The sequence below is a fragment of the Pseudophryne corroboree genome, chromosome 1, assembly GCF_028390025.1.
Source record: "Pseudophryne corroboree isolate aPseCor3 chromosome 1, aPseCor3.hap2, whole genome shotgun sequence".
NCBI lineage: Eukaryota > Metazoa > Chordata > Amphibia > Anura > Myobatrachidae > Pseudophryne > Pseudophryne corroboree.
In genome coordinates this window covers 448,616,117-448,641,560 of record NC_086444.1, presented here as the reverse complement: position 1 = coordinate 448,641,560, position 25,444 = coordinate 448,616,117, and the positions used below count along the sequence as shown (strand labels likewise).

At 48.5% G+C, this 25,444-nt stretch overlaps 1 protein-coding gene across 4 annotated transcripts in view; it reads right to left on the bottom strand.

The window, feature by feature from the left end:
* Nucleotides 1-25,444, bottom strand: part of RBM23 (RNA binding motif protein 23) — a 298,094-nt gene that overhangs the window by 8,063 nt on the left and 264,587 nt on the right. The gene's annotated exons all lie outside the window — the stretch shown is intronic.

Genomic DNA, 25,444 nt, shown 5'->3' with positions numbered 1-25,444 from the left:
GACCTGTCAGTGACAGCTGTCACAGAAAGGTCTCTATAGCCAATCAGGAAGCGCAACTTCGTTGCGCTCATCTGATTGGCTCTGTGCGTCTGAGCAGACAGCGCATCGCACAGCCCAGTCCATTATATTCAATGGTGGGAACTTAGCGGCTAGCGGTGAGGTCACCCGCCGGTCAGCGGCTGACCGGCGGGTGACCCCCCCGCTAGCCGCTAAGTTCCCACCATTGAAAGTAATGGAGCGGCTTTGCGATGCGCTGTCACATCACAGACAGCGCACAGCCAATCAGATGAGCGCCACGGAAGTAGCGCTTCCTGATTGGCTGAAGGGACTTCAGTGACAGGAGTCACGTGATGTCCCGGCATTCGGGAGAAAGGGGTCTGATGTGAAAGCATTGGACCCCTTTCTAGTCCGGTATGGATCGGTGTTCGTTTTTTTTGTTTTGCCAAGTACGTGGATTATCTCTGGACCTGGATGTACCTCTGGACGCTGGAAGGTGAGTATAATTTTTTCACAGGTACCTCGGATCGTCGGAGACCGTGGCAGTCGGCGTGTCAACATAGGTAAGTATGTGTGTGTCGGCGTATGAAATAAAGTTTTACTATCAAGGTGTCTGTGTCCTGTTTTTATTTGGGTATTTTTTTCCCAGTAGTACTACAGGTACCAGCGGGCCCGTTTTTCTCCCGCATGCTGGTACTTGTGGTTCTCCAAGTACCAGCTTGCGGGGGAGGCTTGCTGGGACTTGTAGTACTAATGGAAAAAACAATATCTTTTTATTATCACAAAAGGCTATCAGCCCCCCCATCCGCAGCCCATTGGATGGGGGGGACAGCCTCGGGCTTCACCCCTGGCCCTTGGGTGGCTGGGGGGGGGGACCCCTTGATTGTAGGGGTCCCCACTCCCCCAGGGTACCCCGGCCAGGGGTGACTAGTTGGGTAGTTAATGCCACGGCCGCAGGGCACGGCATAAAAGTGACCCCCGGCTGTGGCATTATCTGTCCAGCTAGTGGAGCCCGATGCTGGTGTTAAAAATACGGGGGACCCCTACTCTTTTTGTCCCCCGTATTTTTGGCACCAGCACCAGGCGCAGAGCCCGGTGCTGGTTTTAAAAATACGGGGGATCCCTGTCCAATTTTTCCCCTGCATTTTCAGAACCAGGACCAGCTCGAAGAGCCCGAGGCTGGTTATGCTTTGGAGGGGGGACCCCACGCCATTTTTTTTTTCCGGGTTTTTCCCGTTTTTTAAAATCGCGGCAAAATCTGCCAAATCGGCCGATTTTCGCCCGCGATTCTGGCGAATCCGTTTTTCATTGAATATGGTGAATTCCGGAAGCCACCTTCCGGAATTCACCTGGCGAATTTAGTCGAATTAAAAAACGGCGAAAAATTGCCGCGATTCGCCGTGAATTGCATATACCCCATAAAGTGCACAGTTCAATACAGCCCTATAGGAGACACTGCACCAGAGAAACAGAATATATTTGTCAGCTACAATAGAAAGGAGGAGAAGAGAAGGCACAAAGGGGGTCATTCCGACCTGATCGCACGCTGTCGTTTTTCGCAGCGCAGCGATCAGGTCACTACTGCGTGTGCGTATCCACCACAATGCGCAGGCACGTCGTACGGGTACAAAGCGGATAGTTGCTGAGTGATGGATTTAACGAAGAATCCATTCGCACAGCTGATCGCAAGGAGATTGACAGGAAGAAGGTGTTTATGGGTGTCAACTGATCGTTTTCTGGGAGTGTTTGGGAAAAAGCAGGCATGTCCCAGTGTTTGCAGGGTGGGTGCCTGACGTCAATTCCGGGACTAGACAGGCTGAAGTGATTGCAACAGTGACGTGCGGTGAGGTCAGGGGCTGGGGAGGCACTGCAGCTAAACACCCCCCCCCCCCCAGAAAAAAAAAGTGCAGTCCCCCCACACCACTGAATCCAGCACCAGGCAGAACCAGCCAGGGGGGATAATGCCATAGCAGGGGAGACACTCAGTGTGGGGTCCCCCTGCCATGCCATTAAACACCCCCCAAACCAGTCAGCCCAGGGCTGGAATTCCTCGGAAAGTGGGGCCCCCAAAAAATCAAAATGGGGTCCCCCCTCCCGAGCAACAACCAGCACTGGGCTGATAGCCCAGTGTTATGCCCCGCACCCCTGGTGGCGGTGGGTGCGGGGTTCATTGTATGCTTATACTGTTCTTTACAGGTGGCCTACAGATCCCAGCACGCTGGTACAAGTGCCAGCATGCCCGGACATAAATGGCCCACTGGCACCTGTAGTCGACCTGCAAAGAATAGTAATATTGTTCTTTACAGGTGGCCTACAGGTCCCAGCAAGCCTGCCCCAGCATGCTGGCACTTGGAGAACCACAAGTGCCAGCATGCCCGGACATAAAGGGCCCGCTGGCACCTGTAGTCCACCTGTAAAGAAAATATTTAAAAAAAACCCTACACATTCTTTAAAAAAACCTTTATTAAACTGGGTCTTCACCTGGGGGTGGCGGCCTTTAAGCACTTTTGCGTGGCCGCCGCCTTCCCAGGGCTTCCGGCGTCTTCACCTGGGGGGGCGCCACCTCCCCAGGGCTTCTGGCGTCTTCCTCCGGTGGGCGGCGGCTGCTAAGCTCTTTTGCATAGCCGCCGCCCATCCAGGACTTCCAGCGTCTTCACCTGGTGGGCGGCGGCTGCTAAGCTCTTTTGCATAGCCGCCGCCCAGCCAGGACTTCCAGCGTCTTCACCTGGTGGGCGGCGGCTGCTAAGCTCTTTTGCATAGCCGCCGCCCATCCAGGACTTCCACGACGTCTTCGATCTTCAGGAGCTCTTCTCTGCTCCTCCTCCGTCGTGGGACTGACAGCCGCTGCCTCGCGCTGACTTATATAAGTCAGCGGGAGGGGGCGGGGTGATGATGCGGCGAGCCATGATTGGCTCGCGGCGGCCATCTTGAATTTCAAAATGACGCTGAGGCGCCATTTTTGAAATGGGTACCGCTTCCGCTGCCAAACTCTGCACAGTGCACAATAAGCCTCAATGCCGCGTCCCGCCGCCGCCCGCACCTCCGCCGCCCGGCCCGCCGCATCCCGCACCTCCGCCGCCACCGACGCCCACACAGTGATTGACAGCGGATCCAGTGACGGATCCGCTGGCCAATCACTGTGGCCTCACTCACAGGGACGTGCTTTCATAGGTTGAAAGCACGTCCCTGTAGGAAAGCGGCACCTCTAATGGTGCCGCTTTCCCATGTTATTTCAATGGGCTTTTCCTGCCCATTGCTAGGCCCCGCCCGCGCCCGCCCCCATATCTTTTCCCAATCACTACGGGAGGCACCACGATCGGTGCCTCCAAAACTGATTAGGAACACTTTAATGATGAGCAAAATAATAAAGAAGATACTTATGTGTCATAAGTATCTTCTTTGTATTATTTTACTCATTAATGACAGTGGAGGCACTGCCTCCCCTGCCTGCACGTCCCTGGATTGCAAGGGCCGAGTAAGTTCAGACCTATTCAAAAACTGCACAAAACGGTTTTGCAGAGCTCGGCTGCACAGGCGTTCGCACACTTGCAAAGCAAAAATACACTCCCCTATAGGCGGCGACTATCCCCCAATGTTCCCAACAACCAACACCAAGAGGTGAGGAAGGGGGGTAGTATAACCTGACACCAGGGCAGTGAGGTATAGGGGAGGGAGAAGCTTCACTCTCCAGCCAGGCAGGCTACAATCTGCAGTAAAAGTGGTGCTTGGCTTGTCCCAGGAAGAGGAGATCCTTGGTGGGAAACCTGGTGCAGAGTTGGCAAAGGGGAGGAAGGGGTGGAGACACAGGACTAGCTCCGCCCACACCTGAAACCCTCCAGGGGTCTGCTGTATAAGGTGGCTTCCCTGTGCGCCTTCTGGTGGTTTAGTGATGGCATAGAGATTGTGCACCGCTGTCCAAGACCGCTCGCGGCAATGCTGCTATAGTGGCGGCTCCCGGGAACTGCTTACCTGTTCCCCAGTGTGTTGGTGGCTCTCCCTTATGCAGAGGAGATGGCTGGTGTCCCTGGCATGAGGTCAGAGCGCCAGCCGCCTGCAGAGGAATGGAGCTATCTGCGGTATCACTAACAACAAGCTCACCGTTGACAGCCCATCCCCCCAAAAAAATGTGCCCTTTCCTTCACCTTGAGACAACAAGGAAAAATTTGTCTCCAGGGACACAGGACGGCTATAGGGGAGGAGACTGTGCTGCAGGTAAACAATTTGACTCCTTGTTGTACAATCCGGCACTCTACTTTATCCCACTTTCCTAGTGTACACCATGAGATGACAGAAAAAAATACATACAGAAAAAAACACTCCAGTATCAGTACTATTACATTGATAACCAGAATCTCGTAAAACATCACAATTATAGCTCATACTCGAGTCTAAGGTGTAGCACAATGCATGACATTAGAAGTTTAAAGGAGACAATATGGACAGATAAGTAAAACACAAAAAAGAAGCAAAGTAATTGAAACGCATCACAGTTTAATGTTTCCTCTGAATATGCAGAAAATTTATGTTTTGGCCAATGTACAGAAATAAAAAAAAAATTTAAATAAAAAGATTTAAAGCAAAGTAACATTTCTATTTTGTTATATGTTACAACGTGGACACAGGAACTTAGGGTACCAGTCAGTTTACCATAAGGGCATCCAGACCACATTCCTTTAGGGCTAAGTTAAATGAACAGTAGATGACAGACTACATTTATGGGCGAAGAAACCTTCAATGAACTTCCTCTGTAATTACAGAATGGTTCCATGTTTCCTTCAACAATGTCTTTACATGCACATATATGCGGGAACGGTTTCTCCCAATTGTTCTGCATCAAATTTGCATTTCTTCAAGGACTGCTTAAACCTCCTGCTATTCTAATACAGATTAATAGACCGAGTAGCCTTACATGCCTCCCCCCCCCCCCCCACATAATTTATTACATAAGATTGTCTATTATACGTCCATGGGTCATAAATTAACATTGGGTATGGGATTATGGCGGCCGGGATGCTGGTGGTCAGCATATCAACGCCAGGATACCGGCCGCTAGACTGCCGGCAGGGGGGGCCAGCGCAACGAAACCCCTTGCAGGCTTCTTGCGCTTGCCATGCTGTGGGCTCGGTGGCTCACCACAGGTTCTATTACCACTCTATCGGACACCCACGAGTGGGAATAGTCCGTTAGCCGGGATTCTGGCTGGTGGCATTGTCAGGGTTGGGTTCCCGGCAATGTAACTACATCCAATAAATTACGCTAATATTAAGGGAAAAAATAAAAAAAAAAGATGTAAGAACAATTTAGTCTGCTCTACGTTGGAATAGAAATCCCTCTGCAGCCTTTCAAAATGGAATAGACCTGCTCTGTTATTCCTCTTTGGAACAATTAAAGTCTCACTTCTCCATCTATGGCAAGGATGCTTGTCCTCCACATCCCAATAAGCCCAATGCATAACCAGTTTATCATAAAGCCACTTACCAATTCCAATTTGTAGTGCCTCATTACCACCTATTGATAGTTCTGAAGGCATTTAGAAGCGGAATGCAGTTAAAATGCCGGCTGTCGGGATCCCGACGTTCAAGACACCTACACCAGAATCCTGACAGCCAACGTGTTTTCTTACTCTTTTGGTGGGTCCACGCCACCAACCGATTGGGAATAGAACCTGTGGCCACCATGCCGAACGCAGCTAGCATGTGAGATACCGTGTCTGGCAGGATTCTGGCAGACGAGATTCCACTGTCGATATACTGACAGCCGGCATCCCGTCTGCCGGTATATCATACCAGATCCTTAGAAGCTACAGCAATATGCATTGACTGTGCACTAATAAAGAATGACAGACACCACATATGAAGACATTCCCAGTTTCAGATAGGCTACAAGACACTATTCCTAGGATACATTCTAAACTTGCTCTCCACTCACTGCCATTGAAAACCACATTAATTTCATTTTTCCATAAATATGGTTTTCAAAACTTTTCATTCTTTGGACAAGGAAGGCCCCCTAGTAAAAAATGATACTTGGCAATGGAATCTCATCAGTGATGCACTAACAAAAGGTAATAGCAAAGGTCATAAAAGTATTAATTTGGGCAAAATGCAAGTTTCCAAACAGCGATTCATATCTCTAAGGAAAAACTGTCTTGATGACTAAAGCACAAACCAGGTGAATCTGTGTGAATAATCTTTTCCCGGGTGTGGTATTGAAAGTCGACAGTAACTAGGTCGACAATGTTTAGGTCGACCACTATTGGTCGACAGTAACTTGGTCGACAGGGTCAAAAGGTCGACAGGGTCAAAAGGTCGACATGTTCTAGATCGACAGGTCAAAAGGTCGACATGAGTTTTTAATGTTATTTTGGTGTTGTTTTCTTCGTAGAGTGACCGGGAACCCCAATTAGTGCACCGCGTCCCCTCGCATGGCTCGCTTCGCTCGCCATGCTTCGGGCATGGTGCCTTCGCTCCGCTGGCACTTCGCTCGGCACAGATTACCGTTCCAATCGTAGTCCACGTGGATCGTTAAGTATGAAAAGGTTCAAAAAAAGAAAAAAATTGTGAAAAACTCATGTCGACCTTTTGGCCTGTCGACCTAGAACATGTCGACCTTTTGACCCTGTCGACCTTTTGACCCTGTCGACCTAGTTACTGTCGACCAATAGTGGTCGACCTAGACATTGTCGACCTAGTTACTGTCGACTTTCAATCCGGATCCCTCCTTTCCCACATGGACATGAGCATATGAGAAAGATATAACAGTCTTGTCACAACTTCAAACCTCTTGACATAACAGCAGCTGTTCCCCTGAACCACCTCTGGTTTATCTACAGCACTCTAGCAATCATCATCTAAAAATGATCAAGAGGGGCGCAGCTTCAGCTATTCCAATAGCCCCTGACCGGGATGCAGTCAAAAACGAGATTTATGGTAAGAACTTACCGTTGTTACATCTCTTTCAGCGAGGTTATCTGGGCTCTACAGGGAATGACATTGGGGTGTAGAGTAGGATCTTGATCCGAGGCACCAACAGGCTCAAAGCTTTGACCTTCTTCCCAGAATGCCTAGCGCCGCCTCCTCTATAACCCCGCCTCCGTGCACAGGAACTCTGTTTTTGTTAACCAGTCCAATGCAGTAGCAGGCAAAAGAGACGACAACTGTTAGTAGCCACATACACCACACTCTCACAACAGGAGAAATTCAGCGGCTAATGCCATACCAACCCAAAGAAGCTAAGTGCGTCAGGGTGGGCGCCCTGTGGAGCCCAGTGTACCTCGCAGAAAGAGATTTAACAACAGTAAGTTCTTACCATAAATCTCATTTTCTGCTGCGGGGTACACTGGGCTCCACAGGAAATTACATTGGGGATGTCCTAAAGCAGTTCCTTATGGGAGGGGACGCACTGTAGTGGGCACAAGAACCCGGCGTCCAAAGGAAGCATCCTGGGAGGCAGAAGTATCGAAGGCATAGAACTTATGAACGTGTTCACTGAGGACCACATAGCCGCCTTGCACAATTGTTCAAGGGTCGCACCACGGCGGGCCGCCCAAGAAGGTCCATCAGACCGAGTAGAATGGACCTTTATGGTAGCAGGAGCTGGAAGGCCAGCCTGCTTGTGAGCAGGCCAGCCACGTTTGTGAAAACCAAACAAAACAAAGAGAGAATCCGACTTCCTGATGGAGGCAGTTCTCTTCACGTAGATAAGGAGAGACCATACCACATCCAAAGACCGCTCTTTGGAAGACAAATCAGGAGAGGCAAAGGCCGGAACCACAATCTCCTGATTAAGGTGGAAAGAAGACACCACTTTAGGTAAATACCCGGGACGTGTTCTAAGAACCGCCCGATCACTGTGAAAAATCAGATATGGTGACCTACAAGACAAGGCACCCAGTTCCGACACCCGTCTAGCAGAGGCAATAGCCATCAGAAACAATACCTTAAGAGAAAGCCACTTAAGGTTTGCAGATTCAAGAGGCTCAAACGGAGACCCTTGAAACGCCTCCAAAACCACCCACAAGTCCCAAGGGCCACAGGCGGGACATAGGGAGGTTGAATCCGCGACACACCCCGAGTAAACGTATGTACATCAGGTAAAGTCGCAATTTTTCTCTGGAACCAAACCAACAAGGCAGAAATATGAACCTTGATGGAGGCCAGACAAAGGCCCAAGTCCAGGCCAAGTTGTAGAAAGGCCAAAAGTTTGGCCGTACTAAACTTGTAAGCATCATGATTGTTAGATGTGTACCAAGCAAAGTAAGAATTCCAGACCCTGTGGTAAATCCGAGCAGAAGCCGGTTTCCGGGCCTTCAACATGATTTGAATGACCGCCTCAGAAAATCCTTTGGCCCTCAAGACGGAAGCTTCAAAAGTCACGCCGTCAAAGCCAACCGGGCTAAATCCTGATATACACAGGGGCCCTGAATGAGAAGATCTGGGCGCTGTGGAAGTAGAAGGGGAAGCTCTATCGAGAGACCCTGAAGCTCTGAGAACCAATGCCGTCTGGGCCATGCGGGAGCGACCAGAAGTAGGATTTCTCCTTCTTGCTTGAACTTCCTTATTACTCTGGGCAGGAGTAACACCGGAGGGAACACGTATGGCAGCTGAAAGTTCCATGGAATTGCCAGTGCGTCCACGAACGCTGCTTGAGGATCCCTTGTCCTTGCTCCGAAGACTGGAACCTTGTGATTGTGTCGAGACACCATCAGGTCCACATCTGGAAGGCTCCACCTGTCCACGAGGAGTTGAAACACCTCTGGATGGAGGCTCCACTGTCCGGAGTGTACGTCCTGATGACTGAGAAAGTCCGCTTCCCAGTTTAGGAACCCCGGAATGAATACTGCCGATATAGCTGGCAGATGGCGTTCCGCCCACTGAAGAATCCGTGATTCTTCACTCATTGCCATGCGGCTTCGAGTGCCGCCTTGATGATTGATGTAAGCCACAATGGTGGCGTTGTCTGACTGTACTTGAACTGTTCTGTATTAAATGCTGGGCCAAGTTCAATGAGTTGAACACCGCCCGCAATTCCAGAATGTTTATCAGGAGGAGAGACTCCTTCTTGGTCCACCGACCCTGAAGGGAGTGTTGCTCCAACACTGTGCCCCAACCTCTCAGACTGGCATCCGTCGTCAGAAGGACCCAGTTGGCGATCCAGAAGGGACAACCCCTGCTCAATAGTTGGTCCTGAAGCCACCAGCTCAGTGACAGACGGACCTCCGGAGACAATGAGATAATTTGAGTCCTGATCCAGTGAGGCAGGCATCCCATTTGGCATGAATCAGCTTCTGCAGAGGGCGGGAATGGAATGGAGCGTACTCCACCATGTCGAAAGCCGACACCATGAGAACTAGCACTTGCATTGCCGAATGTATCGACACTTGCGGACGAGATAGGAAGCATCGAATCCTGTCCTGAAGCTTCAGGACTTTCTCCTGAGACCAGAACAACCGCTGGTCTTCCAGTTGATGAGCCACCCGTGGGCTTGCAGAAACTGGATGGTCAGATCCAGATGGCGTTGGTGAATTTCTAGGGAATTTGCCAGGATTAACAAGTCGCCAAAGTACGGTAGGATCCTGACCCCTTGATGGTGGAGGGCCGCTGTCATTACCGCCATGACCTTGGTGAAGACTCGCGGAGCCATGGTCAAACCAAAAGGTAACGCCCGAAATTGGTAATGGAGGTTGCCAACCGCAAACCTCAGGTAATGCTGATGCGACATTGCAATGGGAATATGCAGGTAAGCTTCCTGTACGTCCAGGGAGACCATATAATCCCCAGGTTCCAATGCCAGAAAAATAGAGCTAAGAGTTTCCATACGAAACTTGGAGACACTCATAATTTGATCAAAGACTTGAGGTTGAGAATGGGCCGGGAGGAACCATTCAGTTTCGGGACTAGGAACAGCGGTGAATAGTACCCCTTGCCTCTCTGAGTTAGAGGCAGGTGTACTACCACTCCTGTGTCCAGGAGGGACTGTACCACCGAATGAAGAGTTTTTGCCTTCACCTGACGTCCCGTCTGTCAGGCAAAATCGATGAGGGGGGATGATTTTTGAAGGATATGGCGTAACCTCTAGTGATGACTTCCCGTAGTCTTCAACCATTCCTGGGTATACCCTAGAAGTCAGCCCCCCATCCTGGGATCCCCCAGAGGGAGGCCCGCCCCGTCATGTGGCAGGCTTGTCAGTCTTGGAAGCAGGCTGACGGGCAGCCCAGGCCCGTTTGGGTTTGGGCTTATTGGGTTTGGAAGTGCGAACCTGTTTTGGGTACGCCTGACCCTTTGCTTTCCCTGAAGGACGAAAGGAGCTAAAGGAAGTACTCTTAGCCTTCGGTACAGAAGGAGCAGTACTAGGTAGACAAGCTGTTTTAGCAGAAGCGAAGTCAGCCACTATCTTGTGAGGTCTTCTCCAAAAAGGGAGTACTTCCAGGGTTTTCTTAGAGTCCAGATCCACAGACCAGGACCACTACCATAGAATCCGGCGAGCCAGTATGACGTAGTAGAAGCCTTGGCCGCCAGAATACTGGCATCAGAAGCCACCTCTTTAATGTAATGAGAAACTGTGACAATATACGATAAGCATTGTCTAGCATGATCAGAAGCGTTGAAGACATCTCAGCTTCCAACTCCTGAGCCCACGCTTCAATAGCTTCTGCAGCCCATGTCGCTGCAATGGAGGGCCGATGCGCAGCACCTGCTAGGGTGTAAATCACCTTTAAACAACCCTCCACACATTTATCTGTCGGTTCTTTCAGAGACGTGACGGTAGTTACTGGCAGAGCAGGGGATACCACCAGCCGCGCCACCCGCGAATCCACTGGTGGGGGTGTTTCCCAATTTTTACCTAGCTCCGCAGCGAGGGGATAGCGAGCCAGCATCTTCTTGTGAGGCGTGAATTTGTTTCCTGGATTTTCCCAGGACTCCTGACGTATGTCAACTAAATGGTCAGAATGAGGTAAAATAGGATTTTAATTACCTACCGGTAAATCCTTTTCTCGTAGTCCGTAGAGGATGCTGGGGTCCATTTTAGTACCATGGGGTATAGACGGTTCCACAGGAGCCTTCGGCACTTTAAGACTTTTCAACAGTGTGAACTGGCTCCTTCCTCTATGCCCCTCCTCCAGACCTTAGTATAGGAACTGTGCCCGAGGAGACGGACAACTTCGAGAGAAGAATTTACATTAAACTAGTGGCGAGATTCACACCAGCTCGCACCATACCAAAAACATTTCGCCTAACATGGCCTTTAACATAACCCATGCTAACGTACATGCATAGCGTAACAGCAACTGCTGTAAAACATCTTAACACATGAGAACCTGTGTAAAAAGACAAAACGTAATTTGCAGGAAAAATGAGCCCTGGACGGGCGCCCAGCATCCTCTTGGGACTACGAGAAAAGGATTTACCGGGAGGTAATTAAAATCCTATTTTCTCTTACGTCCAAGAGGATGCTGGGGTCCATTTTAGTACCATGGGGATGTACCAAAGCTCCCAGTATGGGCGGGAAAGTGCTAATGTTCCTGCAGAACTGACTGACCAAACTGAAGGTCGTCAGCAGCCAAAGTGTCAAACCTGTAAAACTTAGCAAATGTGTTTGCCCCTGCCCAAGTAGCTGCTCTGCAAATTTGAAACGCTGAGACACCCCGGGCAGCCGCCCAGGAAGAACCCACTTTCCTTGTAGAGTGGGCCTTTACCGAACTCAGTAACGGCAATCCTGCAGTGGAATAAGCGTGCTGAATGGTACCTCTGATCTAGCGCGCAATAGTCTGCTTAGAAGCAGGACCCCCAATCTTGTTGGGGTCATAGAGGACAAACAAAGATTCTGTTTTCCTTATCCGAGCCGTTCTTGCATCATAAGTCCTCAACGCTCTGACAACATCCAAGGACTTTGAAACGGCTGAGGTGTCAGAAGCCACTGGCACCACCACAGGTTGGTTGATATGGAAATAAGACACAACCTTTGGAAGAAAATGCTGACGCATCTGCAGTTCAGCTCTATCTTCATGAAAAATCAAATAAGGACTCTTGTGTGACAGAGCCCCTAATTCAGACACTCGTCTGCCTGAGGCCAAGGCCAACAGCATGACCACTTTCCAAGTGTGAAACTTCAACTCTACCTCTTGTAGAGGCTCAAACCAGTCCGATTTAAGGAACTGAAACACCACATTAAGATCCCATGGCGCCGCAAACCCCCTTCACGAACGTCTGGACCTCAGGAAGGGAAGCCAACTGTTTCTGAAAGAAAATGGACAAGGCCGAAATTTGGACCTTGATAGACGCTAATCTCAAGCCAGCATCCACACCCGCCTGTAGAAATATGAGAAGTCGTCCTAATTTAAACTCCACCGCAGGAGACTTCTTGGATTCACACCAAGATGCATATTTTCTCCATATTTTCTCCAAATACGATGGTAATGTTTGGACGTTACCCCTTTCCTGGCCAGAATAAGTGTGGGAATGACTTCACTGGGAATACCCTTACGGGCTAGGATCTGGCGCTCAACAGCCATGCCGTCAAACGCAGCCGCGGTAAGTCTTGATAAACAAACGGCCCCTGCTGAAGCAGGTCCTCGCGAAGAGGAAGAGGCCGAGGATCTTCCAGTAATAACTCCTGAAGATCTGGATACCAAGCCCTCCTTGGCCAGTCTGGAGCAATGAGAATTGCTCGAACCCTTGTTCTTCTGATGATCTTGAAAACTTTTGGCATTATTGGAAGTGGAGGGATCAGACACACCAGTGCATCCATTGCTATTGCTTGTGGGTCTCTCGACCTGGAACAATATTTCTGAAACTTCTTGTTGAGACGTGATGCCATCATATCTACTTGAGGAACGCCCTAACGATCTGCTACCTCTGCAAAGACTTCTGGGTGGAGGCCCCATTCTCCTGGATGGAGATCGTGTCTGCTAAGGAAGTCTGCTTCCCAGTTGTCCACTCCCGGAATGAAAATTGCTGACAGAGCTTTTGCATGTCTTTCTGCCCAGAGGAGTATCTTTGTCACCTCTGCCATTGCCGCTCTGCTTTTTGTTCCGCCCGGGCGGTTTATGTAAGCTACTGCCGTTACATTGTCTGACTGGATCTGTATGGGACGACCTTGAAGAAGGTGTGCCGCTTGATGAAGACTGTTGTACACAGCTCTCAGTTCCAGAATGTTTATGTGAAGGAGTACTTCTTGACTTGACCATCGTCCTTGGAAGCTTTCCCCTTGCGTGACTGCTCCCCAACCTCGGAGGCTTGCATCTGTGGTCACCAGGATCCAAGTCTGAATCCCTCCAGGAGGTGAGAACTTTGAAGCCACCACAAGAGTGAAATACTGGCTTTTGTTGACAGGATTATCCTCCGGTGCATGTGTATGTGCGATCCGGACCACTTGTCCAGTAGTTCCCATTGGAACACCCTGGCGTGGAATCGGCCATATTGTAGAGCCTCGTAGGCCGCTACCATCTTCCCCAGCAGGCGGATGCACTGATGAATCGATACGCGTGCTGGTTTTAAAACTTGTTTGACCATCCTCTGGATCTCCAGAGCCTTTTCCACCGGTAGGAATACTTCCTGTGCTTCAGTGTCCAATATCATTCCCAGAAATGATAACCTCATTATGGGTTCCAATTGTGATTTTGGAAGGTTTATGATCCAACCGTGCTGTTGAAGCACCTTCAGGGAAAGTGCAATGTTCTGCACTAGTTTCTCCCTGGATCTCGCTTTTATGAGGAGATCGTCCAAGTATGGGATGACTGACTCCTTTCTTGCGAAGAAGAACCATCATCTCCGCCATCACCTTGGTGAATATTCTCGGAGCCGTGGAGAGCCCGAGAGACAATGTTTGGAACTGGTAGTGGCAGTCCTGCACCGCAAACCTCAGGTATGCCTGATGCGGCGGGTAGATGGGAACATGTAAATAAGCATCTTTGATGTCCATCGATACCAGAAATTCCTTTTCCTTCAAGTTGGAGATCACCGCTCTCAGGGATTCCATCTTGAATTTTAACCTTTTCAAATAAAGGTTCAGAGTCTTTAGGTTTAAAATCGGTCTGACCGAGCCATCCGGTTTCGGCACTACAAACAGGCTTGAATAAAACCCTTTCTCCTGTTGTGACACAGGAACTAAGGAAATTACGTGGTCTTGACATAATTTCTGTATTGCGTTCAGCACTTTTGCTCTGTCCTGAACAGAAGCTGGTAAGGCTGATTTGAAAAATCGGCATTGGGGGAAGGTCCTGAAATTCCAATTTGTACCCTTGGGATACTATCTGCAATACCCAAGGATCCAGATCTGAGTGAACCCAGACCTGGCTGAAAGACAGTAGACGTGCCCCCACCCGATCGTACTCCCGCTAAAACCTCAGCGTCATGCTGAGGTTTTAGCAGAAGTAGCTGTTGACTTCTGCTCCTGCGAGCCTGATGGTGTTGTAGATTTTTTACCTCTGCATGCGAAGAAGGGGGTACCCTTTTGCCTTTTTGGACTTGTTGGGCCGAAAGGATTGCATCGTGTGAGAATGAAATCCTTTCCTAGGTGGAGCAGCTGCGGAAGGCAGAAATGCTGACTTGCCTGATGTAGTTGTTGAAATCATGGCATCCAGCTTGTCTCCAAAGAGGGCTTCTCCATTGTAAGGAAGCGCCTCAATATTCTTTTTTGATTCTGCATCAGCATTCCATTGGCGGATCCACAGCGCCCTGTGGGCTGAAATCGCCATAGCGGAGGATCTTGAACTCAGCAACCCAATATCCTTCATAGCTTCAACTAAGTAACCTGCAGCATCTTTGATATGGCCGAGAGTTAGGACTATTTCATCCCTGTCAACTGTGTCTATGTTAACAAACAAGTTGTCAGACCATTTTTTCCACAGCGTTACCTACCCACACACAAGCAGTGGTGGGCCTGAGCACCGTTCCGTTAGCCGTATATATGGATTTTAGGGTTGTTTCTAATTTACGGTCAGCTGGATCTTTTACGGAGGTTGAACCAGGGGCAGGCAAAACTATTTTCTTAGACAGCCGAGAAACTGAGGTGTCTATCATTAGGGGTGTCTCTCATTTGTGCCTGTCTTCCTCAGGGAAAGGGTACGCTATACGTATCCTTCTGGGAAGGGTAAATTTCTTCTCAGGGTTAACCCAGGATTCTTCAAAGAATGCATTCAAATCCTTTGAAGGAGGAAAAATAGGATTTTGGTACTTACCAGGTAAATCCTTTTCTTTGAATCCATAGGGGGCACTGGAGTACTCTTGGGATATGGACGGCTTAGCAGAACAAAGGCACTGAATATTTAAATTTAGAACTCTCCACCCCTCCATATCCCAGAGTACCTCAGTGTACGACCTCAGTGTTTTTTACTGAGCGAACAGGAACTATATAGAGAGGTTGACAATGGAGAATTCCTATAACATAACGGACAACAACAAAGTTGACCCATAACGTTACTGTCAACTAAACAGTTGACACCATAACCGATAGACCTTTATAATTTGAACCAATCGGTGAAAAATGTGTTACCATAAGCTCCTCTGAGCTTAATACAACCCAGGTAAAACTGCTCTGGGTGGGCGTCCAGTGCCCCCTATGGATTCAAAGAAAAGGATTTACCTGGTAAGTACCAAAATCCTATTTTCTTTTTCATCCACTAGGGGTCACTGGAGTACTCTTGGGACGTACCAAAGCTTCCCTCGTGGGCGGGAGAGCTGTTTGACACCTGTAACAGTAGGCGGCCAAAGCTAGATGCTGATGCCGCAACCGTTTCATAACGTGTAAACGCGCACAACGTGTGCACTGAAGACTATGTAGCCGCGTCGTAGACGCTCCACGACCAGCTGGTCATGACATTCCCACAAAACCTGTGGGATGAGCTATTACTGACGTAGGCGCCTGTAACTTAGCCTTAAAGTAAGCCTGACTTGTAGTCATTTTTATCCAACTGGATAATGTCTGCTGAGAAACTGGCTAACCCCAGTTGGCAGCATCATAGAGAACAAACAACGTATCCGTATTACGAACTGTAGACGTTCGGGACATATAGACGCGTAATGCGTGTACCACATTCAGAATTCTAGAATGTGCTGTCAACACAGGAACCACTATTGGTTTATTGATGTGAAAAATAAGAAAATCGGAATTCGTCCGAAGTTCTGCTTTGTCATGAGAAAACCCAAATACGGTGGCTTGGAATACAAGGCACCCAACTGTGAAAACAAAACCCTTGCCGAAGCTAAGGCTAGAAGAAAAAAACGTTTTCCAAGTGAGAAACTTAATCCCCATTTGTTGTAAGGGTTCAAAATATGAAAACTGTAAGAAATCTGAACCCAGCTTCAAGTCGCATGGCGCTGTAGGTGGGATAAATGGAGGCTGCACTTTGATGACACCTTGTAGAAAGGTGTGTACCGACGCAATAGAATCAAACGTCTTTGAAAATAAATTGACCACAGAGATACCTGCACCCTCAGTGCAGATAAACGCAGTTCTCCATCCCACCCCGTCTGTAAAATAACAGAATACGGGTAATTTGAAAGATGATGTCGGAAACTTCCGAGCTTCACACCCACCTATATAGGCACACCAAATTTTGTAATAATGAGCTGCCGTAAGCAGCTTCCTAGCTCGTAACATGGTTGGTATAACCGATACTGTAATGCCCTATCTCTTTTCTTAAGAGGGCGGTCTGAACCACCACCCCGGCAACCGCAGCCGCGGTACATAGGTAAATAGGGGTAACAGAACGGTCCCTGTTGTAACAGGTTGGACGTATTATGAGCGGGCAAAGATCGTGTGCGAGTATTCCTTGGAGATTCGAGAAGCAAGCTCTCCGAAACCCATGAGATATCACTAGTATGACTGTGACGAACTGTCTTATGATCCGTTTTTAGCAACGGAGAGAGCAGCGGAAAACGGTGGAGCCAGATACACGAGGCCGTATGACCACACGAATGTGAGTACCTCCACCGCCACTGTCCTTGTGATCTGTCGTTCTGTACACATACTGAGCGTTTGTAATTGTGGCGAGATGCCATCATGTACACCTGAGGGTAACCCCACCTGTGGATTCACATATGAAACACCTCTGGATTTAATGCCCAGTTTTGTGGATGAAAATCCCGACGGGTGAAATCATCTGTCTAACAGATGTCCACTCCCGGAATGAACCCCGTCGACAACCTCACCTAATGGTGTTCTGGGCAATTGAGGATTCGAGCTACCTTCCGCATTGCCATGCGGCTTCTCGGTCCTCCCTGGTTGTTGTGTATGCAACTACCGTTGCGTTGTCTGCCTGCACTTGGACAGACTGAAAGCGAAGCATGTAGTGCATTGTAAATTGCACGGAGTTCCAGGACATTTATAGACAGCAATCTGTCGTGATCCGTTTTAGAACCCCTGTCGCTGACTTTTTAACTACAACTCCTCAACCTCTTAGACTGTCGTCCAGAGTATATACACCCTCGCCCCCCTGTGGGAAACGCGAGTGAAACCCGGCGAACTAAAGCGCTTTGAAAACACCTCATTGTTCCTAATAGGCGAATACACCAATGTACCGCTAGTGTGCGTGGCTTTTGCACTAATTGTACTAGATGGTACATTTGTTCTCTCTGGTGTAGTAGGTAAATCTCTTTGATTTACCGTATTTATAATCATACCTAGGAATTGAAGTCGTTCAGACGGAATTAGATGCGATTGTTTTTAAACTTGACCTGCCACCGTGGTGTACGTTAGTAGCGCAAGTAAGAGGAACCTCTGTTGAGACAGAGTTCTTATGAGCAGATCGTCTAAGTATGGAACGATTGTCACTGGCAGGGCTCTGAGATGAGCTATTGTCACCAACATCACTTTGGTGAATACCCGAGGCGTTGACAAGAGGCCAAACGGTAGAACCTGAAATGGTTAATGGTTGTGGCGTATTGCAAAATGCAAGAACCTGTGATGCGGTGACCAAACCGGAATGGGTAAATACGCATTGTGAAAATCAAGCGCAATCATGCAATCTTGTGGCTCCAAATATGCAATTACTAACAGCAGTAAATCCATTTTCAACTGTAGTAAGTGACTTGCTGATTGAGACTGCGACGGAGCCCTCCGGCTTCGTTACCCCAAACAGAGGGGAATAAGTAACCCTGACTCTGTTGGTGTACCAGGTCTGGAAATAAAAACAGCTGAAACCAGCAGAGACTGAATGGCCACCTGGCAAAACGCCTAATTTCGTCCGACAGAGGCAGTCTTTTAAACTGTAAATAGCGGATACATCCATGAGTGGATGTTTGGAAACCCGGCAAATGTAACGTGTAAAGGCGCGCTTCCACAATTGGAAATTCGAGATGGCCTGAGAGGCCGTTAAGCCACTGGCTTGTTGACTTTAGCACCCTGGCGTTACAAGTCGTGACTGTTTTTGTACCACAGCCTTGAAAAGACTGACGTCTAAAGGGATTAAACGTCGGGCCAAAGTATTTTCGTTTTGATACCGGAGGCCTGAATATCAAATTTAGGACCAAACAACTTCTGGCCTTGTTTTGGTGAAACTAGCGACGATGAAAAGCGAGAATCGAGGTAACAGGTGTCATCAGAAGCTTTACAGAGATACTCTGCAGCTTTTTATTAACAGTGATCGTTATTGTTTCCATACATAGAGCGTCTAGTGACCCAACCGTATTCTGGGTGTTTATAATGTTTGTCACAGACGAATTCACCAATGACGGATTGTCCCATTTAGATGTGGAAACTGGTAAATAGAGTTAAATGTTAGTCAGATATTCTAAATAATAACTCATTGAAGATCTGTTGTTTATGAAAATCGACAGATTAGATGTTAGAGTCTACTTAGTCTCTGTAAAAATTGAGACACTGACTCACTGGTTATTAGCAATGTATGGTTATCAAAACCCCGCACTATCTGACTGCTGGTCTAATTATAAGACCAGTTAAATTAACACCCTGGTACCCAAAGGGAAATTGGACCTTTGGAAAGACTGAGACTCCTTTGTTAGAGCTGGCGGAGTAACTTCCGAGACTCCGATCTTACCGCTCCTGTCGAGCGGAGTTATGCTTAACATAGGATCTGGGACTGACCCGGCTTCCGGAGTGGAAACGTACAAACCAACAGAATTTGTGGTAGATTTATGTACAGACATTGTAGTAAACCTTATATTTAGTCTGTGTTGGAGGTTTACCCCTTATACAGACAGACACCACAATAGCCAAAGGACAGACACTTGCACTAATTAGTAAAATGTTTACTTAAGGTGCGTAATATATATATATATATATATATATATATATATATTTATGGCTAAATACAGTTTACATGGGCCTATGTGAAACCTGAACCAAATTTCCCACTAACACCCCTGCGCCTCCGGTGGCGTAGAGATGTAGTGTAGGAATGTTCTGGAATTACAACTGGAAGAAACAGGAAACATGTTTAAAAATGGCCCCCATGCCATGCTTACATTGAAACTCATAGGAGAAGTTACAATACCTGCTGCCACTGAGAAACACAGTCTAGTATACACTGATAATCACAGTCTACTGATAATCACATGCAGGTTACAATACCATCACAGGCAGGTCCCATTTAATATTAGCTCTGCCTGCAGTTATTATGTATTAATATGTTAATATTAATAACTTCTATAGATAATATATATATATAAGCTCAACAGCCTATTACACTTGTAGCATCTGGCAGCTGCAACCACGCAGTAATCTGCCAGGTCCCCCACTCCCTCCCCCTTCCCTGTACTCCCTGTAGCGCTGTGTCTCAGCGGGGAGCCGGGAAGCTTATTGCAGGGAGGCGAAGGACCATAGCCCAGAGGCAGCAGAGATCGGCTGGCCGGAGCGCGGCGTCGCTAGGCAAGCTGCGCGGGTCTGTTTGTCCGAGACTCCGATCTTACTGAGAGCACCTCTGACGAAGCTCTGTGCGGCGGGTCTCCCTGTGTGAGCACCGCTGGCGGTTGTGGCGGGCGGCGCGCCTGGCGGGAGGACGGATCGCCTGGTTGGGGGACGGAGCGTGGAGCGTCGGAGCGGCAGACAGGGCACTGGCGGCTATTACAGCGGTCGGCTTTACCCACGGAGCCCACACAGCGGGGCGGCAGCCTGCGCTGACCGTCCCGTTTCCCCAGCATACCTTTTGTAGAAAGGTCTGCGACACTTCCGGTCATGGCTGCGACGGGCTTCTATCTGTAAGCTCTGTCCAGCTCCTGAGATCATGGCTGCGACGGGGCTTCTATCTGTAAGCTCCGTCCAGCTCCTCAGGTCATGGCTGCGACGGGGCTTCTATCTGTAAGCTCCGTCCAGCTGTTGCAGGAGACAGTGGGCTGCCTGTGGCTGTGAGGGTGCTCTTTGTGAGGACCGACACGCCATGCGCTGCCTTGCAGCGGCACCATCCCGGACCCATGTTTTTCTAGAAACTGGGAAGGGAAGTGTAAAAATTAAAAATGAAAAAGTAAAAATGAAAAATTAATAAAATCTTCCACAAAGTGTGGGAACTCCCACAAGCCGATGTTAGTGCTTTGAGCACAGAAAAAACACTGAGGTCGTACACTGAGGTACTCTGGGATATGGAGGGGTGGAGAGTTCTAAATTTAAATATTCAGTGCCTTTGTTCTGCTAAGCCGTCCATATCCCAAGAGTACTCCAGTGACCCCTAGTGGATGAAAAAGAAAGTCACAACCTGCTTTTTATTTAATTTAAAATAATCCTTTTCCTCTGGGACCAGTGTTGTTTCAGGAAACTCCAACACTTCTTTTATAGCAACTATCATACATTGTATGCTTTTGGCTAATTTGGGGTCTACCCCTCTCAAATCCCCAGTGTCGACGTCAGAGTCGGAATCTATGTCTGTGTCCCCTTGCATTATCTGGGCCAGAGACATTTTCTGGGAACTGGATGGGACCCGAGTGGATGATATGGAGGGGTCAGTAAACAGTGCATCCTCCACAGACAGCCTCCAATATTTAGTCTGTTGTTCAGACTCAGAATTTCTTTGCAAGCATTGACATATTCTTTTGCAACATTCTCACCCACTCCGGCTCCTTCTGAGAAGGAAGGGTCACCACATTACCCTCTTGTGCATCTAAAATGGGTTCTTCCTGGGAAGAACCCTCCCCCGATGTCTGACATGTTACACACTTGTACACGCACACAGACACACACACACACACACACACACACACACACACACACACACACACACACACACACACACATCCCTATCACACAGGGGAGCTACTGGGGACAGACCCACACTAAAGTCTGTCAGAGAGACACAGAGGGATTTGCCAGTCCACACACTGCACCTTATTGTGAATTGTGGAAATATTACCCTCTTACAGCGCATATACCAATAATAGGCCCTCAGACCTAATTATAATGAACACTCTCTGCCCCTTCTATAACACACTGTACTTGTATCAGCGTTGTCGTGAGGAGAAACAGCGTTCAGGAGCTTCACACTGGAGTTTCTGCAGGAGAAAATGGCACCCAGTGAGTGTTCTGGCAAGTCTGAGGAGAAGCCCCGCCCTTCAGCCTCAGCAATTTAATATTTATACTGGCTGGGGATGGCACATCAGCGGCTGTACATGTATGTACCCTTTTGCCAGTGAGAGTAATGTTTTAAAACATGCCCTCAGAGCGCCCCCCCCCCCCCCCCGCACTCTGCACCCTTGTGCAGAGAGACATGGCGCGCGCTGCGCGTGTACCTGTATGCCGCCAACGATGACCGGAGGATCCCCTCTCTGCAGGACTCCGGTAATATACTCACCAGCCTTCTGACTTCTTGCTCTGTTAGGGGGAGTGAACGCTGGCCAGGCTTGGGCTGTGTTCAGTACGCTTCAGGAGCTAATGGTGTCCTGTCAGTGAAAGCAGAACCATTAATTGAGAAGTTGGTTCCTACTTCCCCCCTAAGTCCCACGAAGCAGGGAAGCTGTTGCTAGCAGCTTCCCTGTAAAATAAAAAACCTAAGAAAGTATTTTTCCAGCAAAGCTCTGTAGAGCTCCACTAGTGTGCATCCAGTCTTCTGGGCACATTTTCTAAACTGGGGTCTGGAGGAGGGGCATAGAGGGAGAAGCCAGTGCACACTGTTGAAAAGTCTTAAATGCCAAAGGCTCCTGCGGAACCGTCTATACCCCATGGTACTAAAATGGACCCTAGCATCCTCTAGGACGTAAGATAAAACTTGTTTACCCACTTTTTGACGTTTAAATCTGTCCGGTTTCTTAGGGGCAGCATCAGGCTCCGGGTCATCAGTAATTTGAAGAATGAGCCTGATAGCCTCCAACAAGTCAGGAACATCCACCTGTGAAGCAGATTCCCCATCATAAGCATCAGGATCAGAATCTGTGGGGTCAGTATAAACGCCATCCTCATCAGACGAGATGTCTGGGACGTTGGTGGATTGTGAGGAAGTAATGGCCCGCTTAGAGGACCCCTTTGGCGGGCGAGGGTTAGACTTCTGAGTAGTCAGTGATTGGTTCAATTGCTGTAACTGTGCAGACAGTTGATCTGCCCATGGCGGGTTAACCGCGGGGACCATAAGCGGTTGTACCGGCACAGGAGGTCCCATAGGGGGCGTTAATCTAGTTACCAGCGTATTCGAAAGCGTGGAGAAAGTAGCCCAAGGCGGGTCATTTTGAACCGCCGTTGCTACCATCCCACTGGGGGGTAAGGAGCCCCAGAACCAGAATCCTCAGCTGCTATATTTTCCTCAAATGCGTCTGCAGCGTCATCACCACACAATGTGGGATCAGCCCCAGCTCCGTTGACCCTTGTAGCTGACATATCCGAAAGCTCAATGCAGGGCAACACAGTACAATATCAGCAGCACAATACCTGACAAGAACCCCCTGTGCAGTGTAACAGCACAAACAGGGAATTCCAGAGGTATATGGTGACTAAAAATCACAGAGAATAATACACACTGAGTAGATCTTGTGAAACACCTATATTAAATGATAAACTTGACGCTCTTAGCCCCCTCAGGTTATAGAATATAGGGATAGCAATCTGAGTGAGATACACGAAATGGAGGTCACACAGCAGCTATATGCACACACACCTAGTCACATTACACAATACATAAATTATGACACGCAATAAAACTGCACTGGACTAGCAATACAAAGTAGTAGTAATACACTCAATAGATATAACAATGCACAGTAAAGACTGGCTGTATATCACAGGGTACTTGTACTATATAACCCTGACTAAATGCACTCTTTCTTAACTGACACGGTCAGCAGACATGTAGAATACTTAAGTGTCCTGTAAAATGCAGAGCGCTGACATGCAGGCGGCTTTACAGAGGAGGATTTACCCAAACAGTCCCAGGATCAGCCCAGCTTGTCCTAATGGCGCCCAAACACTGACAGGGAGTGAGGGAGAGCGAGAGAGATGCAGCTCCAGGGCGGGAACATGTACTCTAAATGGCGCTCTGGGGCTGGGGGAGGGGCTACAGGTCAAAGCCTTATCCCCCTGCTGGACTTCACCACTGGGTACTGTGGGCTTGTAAAAACGGTTTTTGAGAGGAAACAGACCTGTACCCTTACCCTGGTGGTCTAGTAGGGTCCCTGTACTGCCACAGTGTCCATGCCAGTGCACGCGGCCCGCCTCCCACCGCCTGCACGGGATCGCGATTTACAGCGGGTCCCGCCGAGGGGACCCACTTACCTCCTCCCTGAGTGTGGCCATGCAATCCAGGAGAACAGCGGTAGTGTGTGTGTGACTAACTGGAAGAAACCGGAGCCTCCGCTGTAAGTACCCGGCAACCAGGGCATGGGAGTATACAGCGCCGCTGGGGGAGGTGATGGAGCTGCAGCAGGAGATGTCTGACTGACATCCAACACAGTCAGTGTCTCTGCTGCAGCATTTTTCATTAAAAGCTTCTTATCAGGGCTATGCCTGCTTACTGCATGGCACCGTCTGCCGGTAATACATATGTATTCCCGCTGAACTGTTCAGGTTGGCCTGGTACCAACAGCTCTAGTTTCCAAAGTAGTTAATTTTTGTGCCTTAGGATGTCTCCCAACAACGGTCTAAAGGTGCATACACACTAGAAGATTTTGAGCTCAAAGTAGCTCACTTTTAGCGTTTTGAGCTCAAAACTTCCTAGTGCGTATGGGCGGGTGATGAGCGCTCCCGCATCATCGCTTGCAGCTGCCGTCCGCCGGCTAGTTTTACTGGCCAAGTGAACCACTTTCCACAGTTTCCTACTGTGGAAGGTGGTTGACCCCCGTGAACATCGCTGGGCAGAATGAAAATCGCTCAGTGTATGCACTGAGCTATTTTCCGGTCAGCAATGTTCACATCATCGCTGTGCATACACACTGGGCAAAAATACCCAGTGTGTGTGTGTGTGGGCACCTTTAAGGCCCATACACACTAGGCGACTATGGCCTCAAAATCGTTCATTTTGTCCGTTTTGAACGATTTTGAGGTGAAAGTCTTCCAGTGTGTATGCGCTAGCGACGAACGACTGGCGATGATGCACGCTCCAGTCGGCTGGTTTAACCAGCATGTCTGAAGATGATGGATCATTTTCCAGCCATCATCGCTCAGTGTGTACGGCCGCGAGCGATGATGGCTGGAAGATGACCTTTTTTCCGGCCGCCGAACCCGCCCCGCTGTCTCCCCAAGCCGCACTTGCTAGCCGCCAAGGTCCCGCCTGCTCCCTCCCGCTCCTGTTCCCAGCCAGCACAGATGCCAGCACTGATCATCCACAAGCAGCGAAACCAGTGAGTCGCTGCATATAAGTGTTTCCCTTGGTTATATACATTGCTGGCATAGACCAGCAATGTATATACCACTGGCCACCAATGTTTTATTTAATGCTTTTTTTATTTTAACCAGTAATATATACATTGCTGGCACAGGTCAGCAATGTATATATTACTGGCACCACTGCCCACCAATGTTAATGTATAATATACATAATATATAAATTGTAGGCAGAGTCCCCATTTATACACATTACGGCAGCAGTCCCCCTTTTTACACATTACAGCAGAAGCCCCCCTTTTTACACGGCAGCAGTCCCCATTTTTACACATTACGGCAGCAGTCCCCCTTTTTACAATGGCCCATGCTCCTACCCTTAGAATTCAAACCCAGCCCATTATGTAAATAGCCATTCTAATGAAAGATTTTCAGCAAAGTCTTGCCTCCTGAAAATCTCTTGCTCTTTGGGAAAATAGCTCAGTGTGTAAGATATATATTTCAGAGATGTTGCCAAAGTCTTTTGAAATGAAAATCTCCTAGTGTGTATGGGCCTTTAACTCAATGTAAAAGAGGACTGCCTTCAAACCAGTTTACATCTGTAGTTGGTTGCCTTGCAAGTGGGATAAAATAAATAAATAAATAAATAAATAAACTAGGTATGGCAGTAAAAAAAAAAAAAGAACCCCGAAAACGTGGCAATATTAAATCTTGGGTGAACAAAAAGAAAACATTTTAAGAATAGATCCAAGGCCTCTGA